The sequence below is a fragment of the Schistocerca nitens genome, chromosome 3 (assembly GCF_023898315.1).
Source record: "Schistocerca nitens isolate TAMUIC-IGC-003100 chromosome 3, iqSchNite1.1, whole genome shotgun sequence".
In the NCBI taxonomy this organism is placed as follows: domain Eukaryota; kingdom Metazoa; phylum Arthropoda; class Insecta; order Orthoptera; family Acrididae; genus Schistocerca; species Schistocerca nitens.
Genome location: NC_064616.1, coordinates 59,934,027 through 59,945,631, shown reverse-complemented (window position 1 = coordinate 59,945,631; position 11,605 = coordinate 59,934,027).

Below are 11,605 nucleotides of genomic sequence, written 5' to 3'. Positions count from 1 at the left end.
AACTAACATTTTTACGGAAGTGACAGTAGAACTTTTGGTTTGGTCACCACGTTGGTGCGGGCGTGGAGGGGCCCCATCTCTATCTCCCATACGTCCATCTGCTCTTGTACTTCCTCTTCCTTATACCCCAAATCATGACATCATCTGCAAACACCATAGCTTTCATCTGTCCTTCATCAATTACTTGTGCTAGTGTACTAATTGTATCATCCATCACTGAAATGAAGAGTTTTGGTGAAAGTGAACTTCGCTGCCTCAAGCCATTCTTCTGTTGAATCCCACCTGATCTCTCTCCTCCCACTTTCACACAGCTCACACATGTCCAACCCCTCGTCCAAGTCGTGGGAGATGATCAACGGCAAGAAGTAGGGGATTGCCTGTAAGAGTGAGGTACAGGGGGACTGTGTGTGCTCCTGGACCGCTACAGTAGCTGTGAAGGTCCTACAGGAACCCTAAAAAGTGATGGCTAACGAGGCTATGATAGGCTCAGCAAGCCAGTTGTGGACTATGATTTCTGCATTCAAAAATAGAACGGGCCTAAGTACCTACCTATAGCAGTTGAATGGTAGCCTGGAGTCGTTATTTGGAGACTGGTAGAACTCTGTGGCTGGAATATTTCACTACTTGACAAAGCACAGAGCGGTAAACGTCATTGCAAATAACATTAAATTACACTGTATCGCAAAAGAAACTGCTACAGGCATGTGTATTCAAATACAGACATATGTGAACAGGCAGAATACGGTTCTGCAACGCCTATATAAGACAACAAGTGTCTGGCACAGTTTTTAGATCGGTTACTGGTACAAATCTTCGATTCCGTGCCTCCTGCAACACCAGACACCTCGGATCACTTGGTTAAGCTAGCACACACCACACGAGCACCAAAAATTCGCCTACGTCCGAACTCACTCGGCTCTCTTATCGTGCACTCACAATACTGTTCTGACCACGACTGATACCAGCAAAGTATTGAGGACATTGCACACGTGCCATTCCTTGTCAAATGGAACAGTGCAACCTGCAGGCTTCGCTAGCTTCTACATTTATGTTCAAGCACGCTTTTCTTGTGATGTTCAATGCTATTGTCCAACACCTGGATTTTCTGTCGATACATATCATACCGCACACTGACGGGAAAAATTGCAACAACACAAAGGAATTCGACATCTGAAAGATGATGTCTATTCCAACTTCGCGCCAGTCGCATAGCAGTAGCGCTAGTAGCGCCACTATGAGAATGGAAATCAGGTTTGTTTCAAATACACGCTGGAAAGGTCGTTAGCATCAGTTACCTCTAAAACTGGACGTGGTGAGCTGATGTTAGTCAAGAACACCTTTAAAGCGACAATAACACAATTTTCAACACCTGACTGAGTCGAGGTGTTGACAGGACTACGAGAAGCTGGATGTTACTTCTGCAATATTGCAGAAAGAACTGGCAGTAATGTAGCGGCAGTACATGGTTGCTGGCAACGGTGGTCACGAGAACGTACGGTCGCAAGAAGACCGGGCTGTGGGCGGTCACGTGGCACTACCCAGAGGGAAGACCATCGTGTTCGGTGTATGGCTCTGTCGTATCGAACTGTGTCAGCAGCAGCATTTTGAGCAACAGCTGGCACCTCAGTGACACAGCGAACTGTTACAAATTAGTTACTTCAGCGATAGCTCCGAGCCAGATGCCCTGTAGCAAGCATTCCACTGACCCAAAACCACCGCCATCTGCTACTTGAGTGGTGTCAAGCGAGAGCTTATTGAAGGGTGTTTTCTGAAGAAAGCTGGTTCTACCTCGACGCCACTGATGGGCGTGTCTTGGTTAGAAGGAGGCCAGTTGAGCAAGCTATAACCAACGTCCCTGCGTGCTAGATGCTCTGAACCTTCACCTGGAGTTATTGTCTGGGGTGTGATTTCATATAACAGCAGGAGCAGTCTTAATTATCGCACGCACTCCGACTGCAAATTTTACGTCTGTCTGGTGATTCGACTTATTGTGCTGCAATTCATGAACAGCATTCCAGGGTGTGTTTTACAAACGGGTAACGCTTGTCCACGTGCCGCTGTTGTAATCTAACATCGTATACAAAGTGTCGACATGTCTCGCACTTCTCGATCACCATATCTGTATGCAGTCAAGTATATGTGGGACATCATCCGACGGCATGTTCAGTGTCATCCAGAACCAACATTAACCGACCCTGTATTGACCGACCAAGTGCAATAGGCGTGGCACTCCAGCCCATAAACTGACATCCGGCACCAGTGCAACTTAATGCATGCACGACTGCATGCTTGCATTCAACAGACTTGGGGTTACCCCGGTTATTAATGTACCAGCATTTCACATTTGCAACGGCTTAAATTAGCCTGTGATCTTGCGACGTTAATCACTTAAAAGTGTTATCTAGACAAACGTATTTCATTACTGTACGTTAATTATTTTTTGGTGTTGTGGTTTTTTCGCGCCAGTGTGTTCTCAAGACGACATCAGTACTCCAAACGCGGATATAAGCAGAGGCATGATTCTACACGGTCAGTATCTGCAAACAGTGAGTTCATTAGTGTCCTGAAGTAGACCCGATGGGACACATATACAGAAATTAAAGATAAGCTACAATCTCATTTTGAGGCTCAGTGCAGGTAGCATCAGTCAGGTACAAATTTATCCGGACTTTTAAAAAAGCTGAATAACATTATGTTGTCAACCAGGTAGAGTGATCGACTCCTGCCCTCGAGATCCTGGGTTCGATCGCGGGTAGGGACAGGGATTTTGCCTCATTTCAGTCCCTCCAGGACGGTCCTACGCCCGCTCAGACTGCTATCAAACAGCTACCGGGATCCTTTCCCAAGTGTGAAATGCGCCCATGGTGATGGTCACGCCAACATCGCCCTTCTATTGCCAAGGCAAAGTGAGGCTGCTCTCCCCATGCAGTCAGGCTAATAACCGAGCGAGGTGGCGCAGTGGTTAGCACACTGGACTCGCATTCGGGAGGACGACGGTTCAATCCCGTCTCCAGCCATCCTGATTTAAGTTTTCCGTGATTTCCCTAAATCGTTTCAGGCAAATGCCGGGATGGTTCCTTTGCAAGGGCACGGCCGATTTCCTTCCCAATCCTTCCCTAACCCGAGCTTGCGCTCCGTCTCTAATGACCTCGTTGTCGACGGGACATTAAACACTAACCACCACCATCAGGCTAATATCCCTTCCGCGGGTTTGCGCACATTGCAATCAGGGTGGAGAGCACAACCTATGTACTGCAATGATAAATCCAGAAACTCTTACGCTGATTGTCTAATTGGTGACATGCACATTATACACTCGCCTGATAACATATCGTAACTTCAGAGTGTGACCAATCCATCATTGCAGAAATCTTGGCCTTTAATCTGGGCGCTCAAACAAACGTGTTCCTCAGCTGATGAGCGTAGCCACCCGTGACAGTGCAAGGGCATGAAGAGGCAACAGCAGTTCATAAACAGATTCAACAGAGGAAAATTGCGTTCATGTAAATGCTCTGATACTAATCGCTAGCAACGAGGAGTGTGTCGTCAGAAACAAGCTAAAATAAAAGTATGAAGATGGCTTATGTTACCGAAAGAACAGATACCATTGATGACCGTGCAACTTCTCTAGAATGAAATGATAATTAAATCGGAACACTTAGCGGCTGATACGTGTTGTTGGTATACATCAATGTGGACAGTTGAAAATGTGTGCGCCGACCGGGAATCGCACCCGGGATCTCCGGCTTACATGGCAGACGCTCTATCCATCAGAGCCACTGAGGGCTAGATATGAAGATAACATCTTCATATAGTTAAAGGCTACCAGGCCATTGACCTTCTTCTGTGCGAATGCACACGCTTTGACGGACCTCTTACGGGACTCGTCAGCTTAGTCTGGCGCGAGTAATGAGTGAATTGGCAGATATGTATTAGGATCACTACGAATCTAGGTTATGTACAGTTGGGAATGCGGGCCTCACGGGAGGCGTGCACGGAGTAAGTCCCTGTAGTCGTCCTATCCCCCGTGCGCTCAGTGGCTCAGATGGGTAGAGCGTCTGCCAAGTAAGCAGGAGATCCCCGGTTCGAGTCCTGGTCAGAGAAAACATTTTAAGCTGTCCCCATTGATGTATATCAACAACACCTCTCCACAGCTAAAGGTTTCGATTTAATTATCATCTCATAAAATAAAAGTCATAAATGTGAAGTGTGCACCTCAAAGGAAATTAGGCAACATAATATAGTACTGAAGAACACTAAATACTTCGTAATAAAAATGATATTCAAGATGAATATATGCAAATCAACAAAATTTCACACGCAAAGAATGAAGTCTATGCTATCCTCTCAGCTATTGACACAGCTTTATCTATGACAGTCCAAGCAAATAAAATACCGTTGAAATTTCATATTGGCTTGGCCTCTTCCATCCCTACAATTAATTTGCAGCCATACAAAAAATTCGCAACTCAAACTTTCACTAAATTTCGAAATTCAGTCTTCGGTTTCAGTGTCAAACAACAACCTGTCAAAGCTCAGTTCATCACTCATGTTGGATACAAACAATTTACAAAACAGACTAGAATCATATTCGGAATCGGATATGAATCGATTATTGATTGGACATTGAGTCGCCTTACGATCATCACATATCGCCATGTGCCAGCGATTGGTGGACCCCATTGGCTACTGGTAACTGGTTCTATGAAGCCAATCTATTCGGCGTGATCTAGTTCTTGTATCACTTCGTGGTTTAACGTGAATGGAATACTGCGCGCTTTACAGAATTCTGGCACAGTGGTTGGCTTCAACGTGTTGTGCATTTCCATTTTTCTAATGCTATTCGTTGCTTCAGAAGAAAGTGATTTATTTTTGCAACAGTTTTTGCAACATTTATTTACCAAGATCAACCGGAATCTGAATTTCTCATTCAGGGATTGCTGAAAAAATTATGACGCAGTAAATTAGTTGCCCTGTCAAAAGACAGATGCCATGTGTCAAAGTCAGAATCAAGTAAAGAGATTGGAGAAAATTATGGTAACACCGAGAGAAACGCGTGCTTGAAAATTAATGCAGACGCTAGCGAAGCTTGCAGATTGTGCTGTTGTATTTGTACACGAGTGGCACCCGTACAGTATCCTCAACATGCTGCAAATGTTGGTCATGGTCAGAACATTGTTGTGAGTGGATTACGTTGGAGCGAAGTGAGTTCGAACTTAGGCACGCTGCTGATGCCAGGATGCTGTGTCCTTTCGTAATCAGTGGAAGCGAAGTGTTTGCTGTGTGTGGAGACAACATATCCAGGATTTATACCGCATACACGGAAAGCTAGAAAAACATCATCCGCTAAGTGATACCTTGGACGAAGGTGTGTGTTCAGTGATCGCGACAGACGATCTTTGGAGGAGATTTTCACAAACAATAAGGAGATAATAGCTGCAAATGTCACTACAGAACTGAATGTCGCGCCCGCGAACCCTGCTAGCGTGAAAACAACACGAAGGTAGCTCCATAACCTGTGGATTACAGCGCGAGCTGGAATTCCAAAACCAGTCATCGGTGAGGAAAATGCCCTAACAGGAGAACATGGTACCTAAGCCACAAAACCTGGCCTGTGGAGAAATGAAAGAAATTCATTTGGTTGGATGATTCTTGTCTCACAATTCATAAAATTTTTAGCCGAGTTCATGTCACAGGACTGAAATATGGCGGGGATTCGGTGATAACTTTGAGATCTATATCGTGGTACCCCGTGAGCCTCATGGTTGCTCTGCCAGGTCGCGTTACTACCAAAGAGTATGTGATCACTTCGACTGAACGATTCCATCCCATATGTTTGTTCCCCAATGATGAGGTTTTATTCCAAGACGACATGTATCGTGGTACCTTCCTCTGGATCACGGGCTCTGGCGTTAGATTCCCGGTCGGGTTGGGGATTTTCTCTGCCTCGAGACTGAGTGTTTGTGTTGCGCTCATCATTTCATCATCATCATCATGGTCAACATCATTCGTGACAGTGGACAGATTGGATTGTGTAAAAACTGGACTGTGTAAAAATTGGGACTTTGCATAGGTGCTGATGATCGCGCAGTTTAGCGCCCCACAAACCAAACATCATAATCGTCATCATCATCATCATCATCACCGACAAGTATCCTGTTCAGATGGCTCGCATCATCCAGGACTGATTTTGTGAGCACAAGGATGAATTATCGCATATCTCATTCTTACCACAATCAGCAGATCTCAATATTATTGAGCTGTTGTAGTCTACGTTGAGAGAGGGTGCGAAATGCGTATCCACATACATCATAGTTACGTGAAATTGGCACTATTTTGCAGGAAGAGTGATATATGACTCCCTTGAAAGCCATACAGAACCTGTAAGTATTCATTCCGAGACGTCTGGAAGCTTTTCTGAATGTAAGCGGGTTTCCTACACTACATTAGGCACGATAATGTGTTTTTTTTTTGTGTGTCTCCTTATTTTGGTCATCCCCCTGTATACTCACACCATGTAGGGACAGTCAGGTTTACTAACTGAGCTAAGAAGCAACCAAGCCATCACCTCTTGTGAAAGGCAATTACTGTGATGGACTAACTGCCAGTCGCGATTCTATGAGTAAATGGTGAAGTGAATACTGTATCATACTGACCATTGTTTTTAAAACCATGTTTATTGACTCTGCAATGCTTTAGTACTTAGATACTAGAATGTGAAATGGCAACAAACAAATATTACTGTAAAGACAAGAAAATGTATTTTACAGAGAGAGCAGTGATAGGTGGGCTGGGACGGTATCCTGACAAAGATGTACAGCAAATGGGGGAATCCCAAAAGACAAGAAGGGCCTCGCTGGCTCGCTTTTTTCTAGAGTGAGTTCTTTGCGATAGTTCATGGCAAGCAGTCACCAAGGTAGTTTATGGCGGATGGCTCTGATATACAGACTTGTCTGAACGCTACTTTGGAGCTGCCAAAAGTACTGCCGAATTAGGCCATCGTGACGTATAATTATGGACGACGTGTCCCACAGTTATTTAAAAGTAAAATTTGGCACTGCTGAACGGTTATCAAAGGCTGCCTTGGTGTGGTTCATGGTTAACAGAGTGACTTCAATTGTAATGAACGTAGATGCGTAAGACTTAATGATAAGGAGATAATTGGACTTTAGTATTTTTGTAACAAGTGTAATGCTGAACGGTGAAATTGTTCAATGGATATTACTACTCGACGTTAAGTACTTTTGTTTGTAAAGTCAAACTGTCTCCTGCATGTGTGATACTGATATCAATAGTAATTTATGTAAAATGTGCAACTGGGATACGTGTTCTTATTATTGAGCTAGCAAATGAATTACACTCCTGTGTCTGTTCTATATTCTAAAATCTTTCCGCATTTCACAGCTCTACAAGTTATAGCTGGTACAGGGTAAATAGCAATATTCAGAATCAGGGAACTGCCCTTAATCAGATATGTCCAAAACCAGCTTTATGTTAATGCGTGTAGATTTGCAGTTGAATAATATAGCATCTCCTCGTACTACAGGTAACAGTTCACATAAATGAATACACAGCGTATGCACTGTGATGTAGCTAATTGAAGTTAAGTGTGTTACATGCAAAGTCCATTATTAATTATCCTAAATGTTGTTTATACTGTTATACTAACAAACAGCCACCACAGTGTACACTGTTAATTCTGTGCAGAAGATTATTAACGTCACACATTAACTGTAAATTTTTCCTTTTGCACAATTTCTATTTCATAGTGCATGATGTGTATGCTGATAATGTGTGTGCGTCTACCAGTAGGCAGTGTTATCAAAAATATTATCTGCTCACTGTGGTATATCTTCGCAACCCAGACATCTCGTTACTGGAGTGAGGCCTATAATGCAAGTAGTAACTTGTTTCTCCCCTCCCGCCATTGTTTTTAAATTCGAATTTCATAATCGTTACGAGATCGAATACGCCGTACTACCCCTAGAGACGTATTACAGTACGGCATTTCAAGTAACTACTACATGTGATTGCTATCGACTCTGTCCAATGATTCACAGTTGAGTGAACGTCATTCCTAATTAGGAAAGGACAATACAAGTGGAAAGATGTGGCGAGACAGTTTTGCGAGGTCAATGATTAGGTACTCATTACCGCGTACAAAAATGGAAAGTAATCATGGATACCAGCCAAAGCGATACAGTAAACCGGGAACATAACGTACACCGTCCAAACTAATAACGGTGGTAAAACACAACACAGAAATCAAACGAAGCCATACTGCATGCATGCATATTTAGGCAGAAATCCTAGGTTGTTTTCTTTTACAGGTTGACATTACTGTGATACTGGAAATCGTCTAGGGACTCTACAGTTGCAGCCAGCGGACACCCTCGACCTCACTCCAGCAGTGGAGCCCGCCTGCAGCAATCCAACGACGCCCAAATGGCGGTGGACGCCACACAACTCAAGGGACGGCCAGTGATGTGGCGGAGTAGCTCGATCGACTGCCCCCTCAACCAGGTTGTGGGTACGGACGCCTTTGGTAAATGCCAAAGACAGCAACATGAGTGCACCTACCATATTTCACACGTCGCAAGCACTGCGATACGTGGACCTTGTGAAGCACGCTTCACTAGCTTCTCCCCAGTCTTATCCCCTACTAACGAGAGGACGCTGTGTTCGCCAGAAGGTATGAGACACAGCCATAAACAGAGAGGCCGCCACACGGCATGGACAGATTCTACAGATATGCAACATAAACTGGTGTGCTAAAATTTAGGATGAAAGTAGCTTCCGCGTGACGTGTCACTGGCAAGTAACATCGCTGGATGAAACTTGAACTATACATATAAAGAACTCAATATTATAGTACAGAAAGTAAGTGAAAGAAATAAACCATGAGACAAACAGAAATGATGAAGTCACGGCCATTTATTATGGTTCACTGGAGGTTTCAAAAGAGGGGACATATTTTTAATGGAGATGATGAACGCCGACGGCAATGCCTGCTCTGCAACGTGGCCACATGGCTGAGAAATAATTCTTATGGTAAGTCATTCCATTCTTCCACTAGCGCGGATGAGAACTGCTAGGCCGCTAGTGTATGTGAACTTGCTACTATACGTCTCCCCAGCACATCCCACATTTGTTCTATGGGATTTAAGGCGGGGGAACCGGCAGGCCAACCCATTTGCAGAATATCCTCCCGTCCCCAGAGCGCAGTTGAATGTGGTCGCGCATTATCGTATACAAACTTGAAGTCACCCCTGAAAAGACAGTGCCACAATAAAGTTAACTGGCGAATATTCCTTGTTTAAAGATTTGGAAGTCAGTACGCCCATGCAACATTACGGCTCCCTACACCATAACACATGGACCACCAAAACGATCAAGTTCGAAAATGTCCCTGAGTGAATTATATACCTTCGTACGGCTATAGGTGGGAACATGTAATGCACCAAGGAACATTGTCGAACGTGATCGTTTTGGTGGTTCAGGTGTTATGGTGTAGGAAGGCATTATGTTGCATCGGTGTACTGACCTCTAAATCATTGAACACGACGCACTCACCAGTCAACTTTATTGTGACACTGTACTCCTTCTCCACGTGCGTCTTTGCACGGGCACATTCGGCCATAACTTGATTTTTATGGATGACAATGCGCGACCACATCGAACAGCGCAGACGGAGGAGCTCTTGGAACGACAGGATATTCGGCGAATGTTCAGGCCTGGGGGTTCTGCGGACTCAAATCCCCACGAAAAGTGTGGGATGGTTTGGGGAGACGTACTGCAGTCATGCACCAACGACCTTCCAGCAGTTGTCAACCACGCACGTGCAGGAACTAAACGCCCTACCACAAGAACTACTGTCCAACCTGATGGCCAGCACGAGAGCGCGTTGCGGAGTTATTTAGAAGCATGTCTCGCTTCTTGTAATGTCCAAGGGGGACCGTTATGAATCGCTGAAACCTCGGTATAAGTATTGTTTTTGAATAAAAGTGTCAGTTCTGTTCATCTCTTTGCGTATTTCTTTCAGTTGCCTACTATAATGTACTGTACGGTACTGTAGCAGTTCTTGATATGTATGGTTCAAGTTCCACAGAGCGATTCTACTTTCCAGTGACACGTCATGTGAAAGTTACTTTCGTTCTTACGTTCTGCACACCGAAAGTCAGACGCTATAGAGTGCGCACACACAACATGGATTACGTTATGCTTGCTCCTAACGTCACACAATACCATCCTCTTTGGTAAAATATTCTTCAGGTAAAATAAGAGGGTCGTTCAGTAAGTAAAGCCCCACATTTTTTTCTCAGAACATATTTGTTGTTAAGACTCAGAATTTGGTGAGAATCTACATCAACATGTCTTGCCCGTGTCCTATTTTTTTACGTAGTCTTCATCACGTTCTACGGCGGTAAGCCAACGTTGTGGCGGAGCATGTAGTCCCTGCTGGTAAATCTCTTGTCCTGTAGGCGTAGCCATGTTTTCACTGCATGACTGACACTCTCGTCATCTTCAAAGTGTGTTCCCCGTAGAGAATCTTTAGGTGGCCCAAAGAGATGGAAGTCTGAGGGTGCCAGGTCTGGATTGTAGGGTGGTGAGGCAATGATGTCCAATCCAATTTGGCGATATGTTCCCGGGTTCTCAGACTTGTGTGTGGGCGTGAATTATCATGTTGGAGCAAGATTTCTGCTGGATTCTTGTTCGATCGAACGCATCGGAAACGGTTCTCGAGTTTATTCAGAGTCTTCACGTATGCCTCTGAATTGATGATTGATCCTCTTGGTAACACACGCACGTGAATGACGCCATCACAACCCCAGAAGACTGTAACCATCACTCTTCTGACAGAGGGGGTTGTCTCGAATTTCTTCTTTTTTGGTCAATGAGGATAATGCCACTCCATGAACTGCCTCTTTGTTTCCGGCGCAAAGTGGTGCACCCAGCTTTCTTTCCCTGGAACGATCCGTGACAGAAAGGCCTCTCCAACGGTCTCAAAACGCTCCAGCAATTCAGATCAGATGGCCTTTCTGTCAATCTTGCTGGCCGCTGTGAGCAGTCGTAGAACCCATCGTGGGCACCGCTTTGACTCACTGAGAGTCTCGATCATTGCAGACGCACTCTCAATGCTGAACAACAACTGTAGAGCCAATTGTCAAGTTGTGATGAACCGGTCGGTACGAATAATGGCATCCGCACGATTCAACATGTCTGAAGCAGTGGCTGTGACAAGACGTCCCGAGCGTGGCTGATAATGGGGCTCTGTTTCTGCATTTCCAGAGGTCGTAACTTTCTTTACTCATCCCTTATCAACTGCAGCATCGCCATGCACTGCACTCAAACGTTTATGGATGTTCACCACGGTTTATTTTCCTGGACACAAGAATCCAATAATAGCATGCTGCTTGTAACGTGCGTCGTATGTAGACGCCATTTTGACGCTGTACTACGGCTCTCCCATCTTCCGGAACGGTTCGAAACTTCACCGGCGCACAGAACAAAATCAAATGTGAAGCACGAACAAGGACGTTTGTCTATGTATAATAACGGATTTTTTTAAAAACAAAAAAAAAACTATTTCGGACTCACAGACAAG